Source organism: Mesocricetus auratus, unplaced genomic scaffold (assembly GCF_017639785.1).
Source record: "Mesocricetus auratus isolate SY011 unplaced genomic scaffold, BCM_Maur_2.0 Super-Scaffold_100018, whole genome shotgun sequence".
NCBI lineage: Eukaryota > Metazoa > Chordata > Mammalia > Rodentia > Cricetidae > Mesocricetus > Mesocricetus auratus.
Genome location: NW_024429199.1, coordinates 37819593 through 37825914, shown reverse-complemented (window position 1 = coordinate 37825914; position 6322 = coordinate 37819593). Strand labels below are relative to the sequence as shown.

The window sequence follows — 6322 nt, the reverse complement described above, 5'->3', positions numbered from 1 at the left end:
TCCGAGCATGTGCAGGTCAGGTGCAATTGTTTCTCTGGATTGGATATGAGGTGCCCACTGTCCTGTATTCTCCAAGCCCTGCCACCACTGAAGTTGGTTTTTTTTTTGTTTTTGTTTTTGTTTTTTTGTTTTTTTCCAGACAGGGTTTCTCTGTGGCTTTGGAGGCTGTCCTGGAACTAGCTCTTATAGGTCAGGCTGGTCTCAAACTCACAAAGATCCGCCTGCCTCTGCCTCCCGAGTGCTGGGATTAAAGGCGTGTGCCACCACCGCCCAGCTCACCACCGAAGTTTTAAGATTGGTGTACACTGCCCCAGTTTGGGTGACATTTCTGTCTTTAACACAATCCTAGCTACTGGCAGATCCAGCTTATGTTTGGATCCAGTGATGGGTTTGCCCTACCAGAGTCACTCTAGGGTAGAAATGTGGTTTCCCAATAGATCGCTGTGGCATGGTTTCTAGAAATAGAGGACTGGATGCTGGTCAGGAAGAATAGCAATGTGCCAGAATAAGAGTTGGCAATTAGCAAAGCAACAGCAAACAGAAAAGCACTGTCTGTAATTTTACTATTTGGCAGTCCAAAAGAACTTGATGAAATTCATTGATCAAATAAGATATATGCATATGTGTATAGATGCATATACAATTTTATACACACACATTTCTTTTTTTCTTTTCACAGAAGAATCATGTAATAGCAATCAAGACTTATATAGTCCTGATGACACAGAGTCTTAATCACAGATCAAGGCAACTCTAACCATTGTACTCTTATCTGCCTTCCCAAAGGAGGAATGTGTAAGGATTGTCCCATATGATGCATATTATACTACACTTTTTGTTGGAAGGCACAGCTTCTGAAGCTAGTCAGGTGCTCGTCTATATGAAGTGTGTGTTTGTTTGAGATGAGGCCCTGGCTAGTCTTGAACTTGCGCTTCTCCTCCCCTGGTCCCCAGAATGCTGTGGCTACAGTTGTGAACCACCTTACTGGCTTTCCGATGAGATCATGAGTAGTCAGGTTTGCTTGGGATGCACAGGCAGCACTAGGCTGTAGGATTGGTGGTGTTCTCATGTGCCCATATATCTCTTCCATAATAATTGCATCAGGCATCATAATTGCACCCCCCCCGAACTCTTAGGGACCATCTCCCAATAGTTACAGTCTGTGGTAGGTTGGCAGAGCAAACCATTGCCACTTCTAGGTTTTTTTTTTTCTTCATTAGAAAGTGGCAGCCACTCAACACTGATTAAATGAGTGCAATTTGTCTGTTACAAAGTTTAGCAATGTGTTCTGTGGGTACTGGAGAGATGGCTCAGCAGTTAAGAGCAAGTATTGTTCTTGCAGAGGACCTAAGTTCAGTTCCCAGCAACCACAATGTCAGCGGGGGGGTGGGGTGGGTGGGTGGGTGGGTTCACAACTGCCCGTTACTTCAGTTGCAGGGAATATGATGCCTTCTTCTGGACTCTGAGGGTACCTGCATTTATACATATGATGTGCTGGGACTTTCACCTAAGGCTTCCTGTCTTTAAAGCAACAATGTGTGTTTTGAGGTATCTCTCCGTGCCATGTTTTAGCAGTCTGAGCAGGGTTTTCAAGGTCCCTCGGGTGTTTCTATGTGAGTCTGAGGCTCATCACCGTGATTTCAGATCAGTAACAGGCAGGCTTCTGGAATGTGTATATGGTTTCAGTATAAACAGTCCCCAAACTCATGTATCAACCTGACAAAGTCTAGACTCAAAAGTTTGTTTCAAGGAGAAAAATGGGGAGGAGGGAAAAAGAGAAGGAGGAGAAGGAGGAGGAGGAAGGGGGAAAATGAGGAGGAACCACTCTTTCAGAAAGAATAGCAAACCCATAAAGCCAAGGTATGTTTATCCAACTAGTTTCGAATTCAAGAAAAGCATGGGCGAGCAAACTACACTGCGAGTCACCGCTGTCACTGCACCTTCAAAAGAGCCAGGTGAAAGGACAATCTCCCTTGTCTTGTTGTGACCAGGCAGCTGGCCAGCACCACAGTGCATTGCCTCCAGGGTGTGTCTGGTTATTACCCTCCTTGCTTGGAGACCCTGTAATTCCAAGAGATGAGTGAGGGCCTCAGGTCAGACAGAACCCTCCTTTTGGGGCTTGGATTGCCCACGGGCACTCTGACTTAACATAGGTAATCATTAAAGATTATTCATACACCCCGTGGAGGCAGGTCATTACCCCAGAGCTATTTCTCATTTCCAGAGAAAACAAACTCCCATGTGAATTTTTATCATATTCTTAGGGGATGTCTGTGACAATCCCCATCTCCCATGGTTTTCTCAGACTTCTGAAGTGTAGCTCAACCATTAGTCATGTTTTCCAGAGAGCCAAGGATGCAATTTGCTCATTGATATTTTGACTTATGCTAAGGGTCAAGCTAAGTCAGTAAAGGACACAAGGACCAACGTCATATGTTTGAGCGAAACATTAGAAACAAATCCAGTAAACTGTCGAGGAAAATGGTGGGATTTATGAACAAAATCAATGCTTTATAAAACTCGGCAGCCCCGTGTTAAGTAAGTACAATTGAAAGGCAAACTGTTTCAGTGGCATGTTTATTCACGTGAATGCAAAACTATACATAAAATGGATATTTAAAAAAAAGCTATAGGCTGGCCCTGGTGGCATATATCTATAGTTCCAGCTACCTGGAGGCTGAGACTGGAGGATTGCAAGTCTGAGGGTTGTTTGGGCTACAGAGTGAGCTTAAAGATGGCCTGGGTAGTTAGTGAGACCTGTCTAAAACACCACAGTGGAAAGAGGTCTGGATATATATATATATATATATATATATATATATATATATATATATATATATATACCTCAGTAGTAGAGTTCTTGCCTAGCACGTATGAAGCCCTGGGTTTGAGTCTCAGGACTATGAAAACAAACAAACAAACAAAAAATAAAAACCAAAACCAAATTAAAACTCTTATAGTCTATTCAGCCTATTCCTATTGGATGCTGCAACTCTTTGGATCGTAGTTGCTTTTGTTAATCAGTCAAAAACAAATTTGGACAGATGGTCCAGGCTGGTGCCTCAGGGATGCAGACAAATGCCAAGATGTCAAGACGACCCACACTTCTTACCTGGACCATTTCTCTCTCTATTCGTCTCCATGCCTCTTTGCTCACCTTCCTCTAATCCATCCTCTCCAGGGCCATGATGGTAATCTCTGCAGAAACATGCTCCAAGAGTGACCTAGGGATCCTGTCTGACTCTAGGCTCTCTGAATTGGACTACAGCACACTTTTCTTTTTCTTGTCCTTCCTTCCTTCCTTCCTTGCTTGCTTTCTTTCTATTTTTTGAGACAGGTTTCTCTGTGTAGCCCTAGATGCCCTGGAACTCACTCTGTAGACCAGGTTGGCCTCAAATTCAGAGATATCCACCTGCCTTTGCCTCTCGAGTGCTGGAGTTAAAGGTGTGCACCACTACCCCAGTTCATGGAACACTTTTCTAATCCTGTCTTCCCCCCATGCTGCCAGACCGCCCATCTTGATCTCTTAAGATCCATCCAAGACTCATTCGCAAAGCTGTTGTACCAGGGGCCCCTCAGCTCCCTATAGAAGTCAGCTGTAAAGCAGCATCTTGCAAGGGAAGATTGCATTTCCCAAAGCAGGGTCACACCTAGAGATGCATCCAAGTTCTGTGCTCTTCTTACAGTGTGTCATGTTCTCCTCACGGAGGACTGCTGTGAATTTGAAGCAGCCTGAGCTACACAGTGAGTTCAAGCCCCAACTGAGAGTACGAGGTCTGGCCTCAAAGAGAGAGAGAGAGAGAGAGAGAGAGAGAGAGAGAGAGAGAGAGAGAGAGAGAGAGAGAGAGAGAGAGAGAGAGAGAGAGAGAGAGACCGACCTTGAATGATTGATACTCCTGCCTCCATCTCCCTCTCCAGTAGCTGGCTTGATAGGTGTGCCCCACCAGGCCCGGTTCGGTTAAGCATGTTAATATAATTTCCAGGCCTGTCTCTGTCATATCCAGGTGATTGCTTTTCAAGTTGACTGCATTTTCCAAAACGATCCGTTGAAGGTCTGACTCATCTTCATGGGCATGCAATATCTCAATATGGATGCTTTATTTATTTATCGAGGCAGGGTTTCTTTGTATTGCTTTGGAGCCTGTCCTGGAACTCACTCGGTAGACCAGGCTGGTCTCGAACTCACAGAAGTTCACTTGCCTCTGCCTCCTGAGTGCTTGTATTAAAGGAATGTGCCACCAACGCTCGGCTATTTTTTTGTTTTGTGTTGTTATCTAATTCCTAGGTTGAGTTGCAATGGTTTTAGTCAACAGAGGTGGATGCCCCATGATTTTGTTATGTCCTGGTGCAGCCAGTGTTTGATGGGAATGACTAGGTAAAACATCGACAAGTCCCCTGTGCCTCTCCCTGACAGCCCTAGTTTCAAATGAGGTTTAGGGAGAAAGAAAAAAATGTTTAAAACAGTGTTAGACATTATTTGAAGGTCCATGGATCTTCATGGCGTGCCTGGGAATCAGCCGATGTCTTCTTCAGGCCCTGGATGCTGTGAGGCGTGTGTTGACTGCATGCATGGTAGGAGAGGATTAAGCATGATCTAGACACCACTCCCTCACATACACCTTCATTATATTGAAAAGATGTAGCACCTAATCCTGGGAGGAGTGTTTCAGTTTGCTTCGAAGCAAAATCATGAGGTCTAGCTGCAGGTCTGACTCAGAAAGAGCCGCAGGCAGGCATACTGGCTCGCCCAGCCTGTCACCCTTCATCCCTGAAGGGAATTCATTATGTGTTGCCCAGTAGGAAATGAAGCATGGCACAGATGGCTGTTCGTTTGGATTTTTCCACACCAGGCTGGCCGCTTTTCCCACCTGAAAGCCTCCGAATGGTTCACTTCTGATGTTCTTCCTACTGTACAACCAAGCAGCTGCTGAGACTATGGGGTTGAGGGTTCACCTAGAGCCCCCTTCACCCTTCTGGTTGCTTGCTGCTCACGGGAAAGTCATTTCTCAGGCAGTGGCTCCCTGTGTCTCAGAGGAGGTTAGTCAGGCCACGTGGGCCCTTTGTGAGTGACATCCTACTGCTGCTGATACACATAACAGAAACCCTGGCATGAATTAGAAGCACAGCCAATGGCAGTTGCTATTGAATCTAGAATCTCAGAGCTACCAGAACCCTAACAGACATTTCTCATTTTATAAAGAGGCAACTGCAGGCCAGAACAGTGAGGTGACTTACTCAAGGTGCCTTCATTAGCTTGAGCAGAGCCCTGTAAACAGAACCAAGGTTATTTAAACCCCAGAAATAACACTGCTAAGCATGGAGACAAATTTGTTTCAGGTGATTCAGAAAGTTTGGAGCTGTTGATAATTAATGTGCTTAAAGTTTTGGATGCTGGGAGTTGTAGTGAACCCCCAGTCTCAGTACTCTGGGAGCAGAGATTCTCTGTGGGTGGAAGGTCAGCCCTACATAATAAATTCTGGGCTAGCCACGACTACAGAGGGAGATCATGTCTAAAACTAAAAAACAAAAGTGTCTCACTCAGGATTTCTATTGTTGTGAAGAGACACCATGACCATGGCAACTCTTATAAAGGGGGAAAAAACCCATTTAATTGGTTCTGGCTTACAGTCCAGAGGTTTAGTCCATTATTGTCTTGGCTGGAAGCATACAGGCATGCAGGCGAACATGGTGACAGAAAATGAGAGGAGGGTTCTACATCTTCATCTGCAGGCAACAGGAGACTTTGTGCCCCACTGGGCATCGCTTGAGCATATGAGATCTCAAGGTCCACCCCTCAAGTGACGAACTTCCTCTAATAAGACCACACCTACTCCAGCAAGGCCACACCTCCTAGCGGTGCCACTCCCTGTGGGCCAGGCATTCAAACACATGAGTCTGTAGGAGCCATATCTACTCAAATCACCACCACCACAAAACAAACAGTAACAACGAAAAGCATTTGTTTTGAGGCACAGTCTCATATGCAGGCTGGACTCGCCTCTAGGTCACCGGTTTCCTGCCTCAGACTCCTGAGGGGTGTGAGTACAGGTGGATGCCACTGCACCTGGTGGGATTTTTCTAGTTTTCTTTGTGTGTGCACACATGCACAGAGGCATGCATACCTGTGAGTGCACATGCATGTGCGGGCCAGAGGCTGACACCAAGTGTCTTCCTCCATCGCCCCCCACCTTATGTTTTTGAGACAGGATCTCTCCCTAAACCTGGTGCTCACTGTTTGATTAGACTAGCTGACCAGCAAGTCCTTCCTCCCCAGACTAAAAAAAAACTACCAAACAAATAACAAATAACCCACAGCAAAACA

At 45.5% G+C, this 6322-nt stretch overlaps 1 non-coding gene across 1 annotated transcript; it reads right to left on the bottom strand.

The window, feature by feature from the left end:
- Positions 1-683: 683 nt before the first annotated feature.
- On the bottom strand, positions 684-818 carry LOC121132948. Its single transcript, XR_005869665.1, has one exon. It is a non-coding gene; the product is annotated as a U8 small nucleolar RNA (small nucleolar RNA).
- Between the last annotated feature and the right edge of the window lie 5504 nt (positions 819-6322).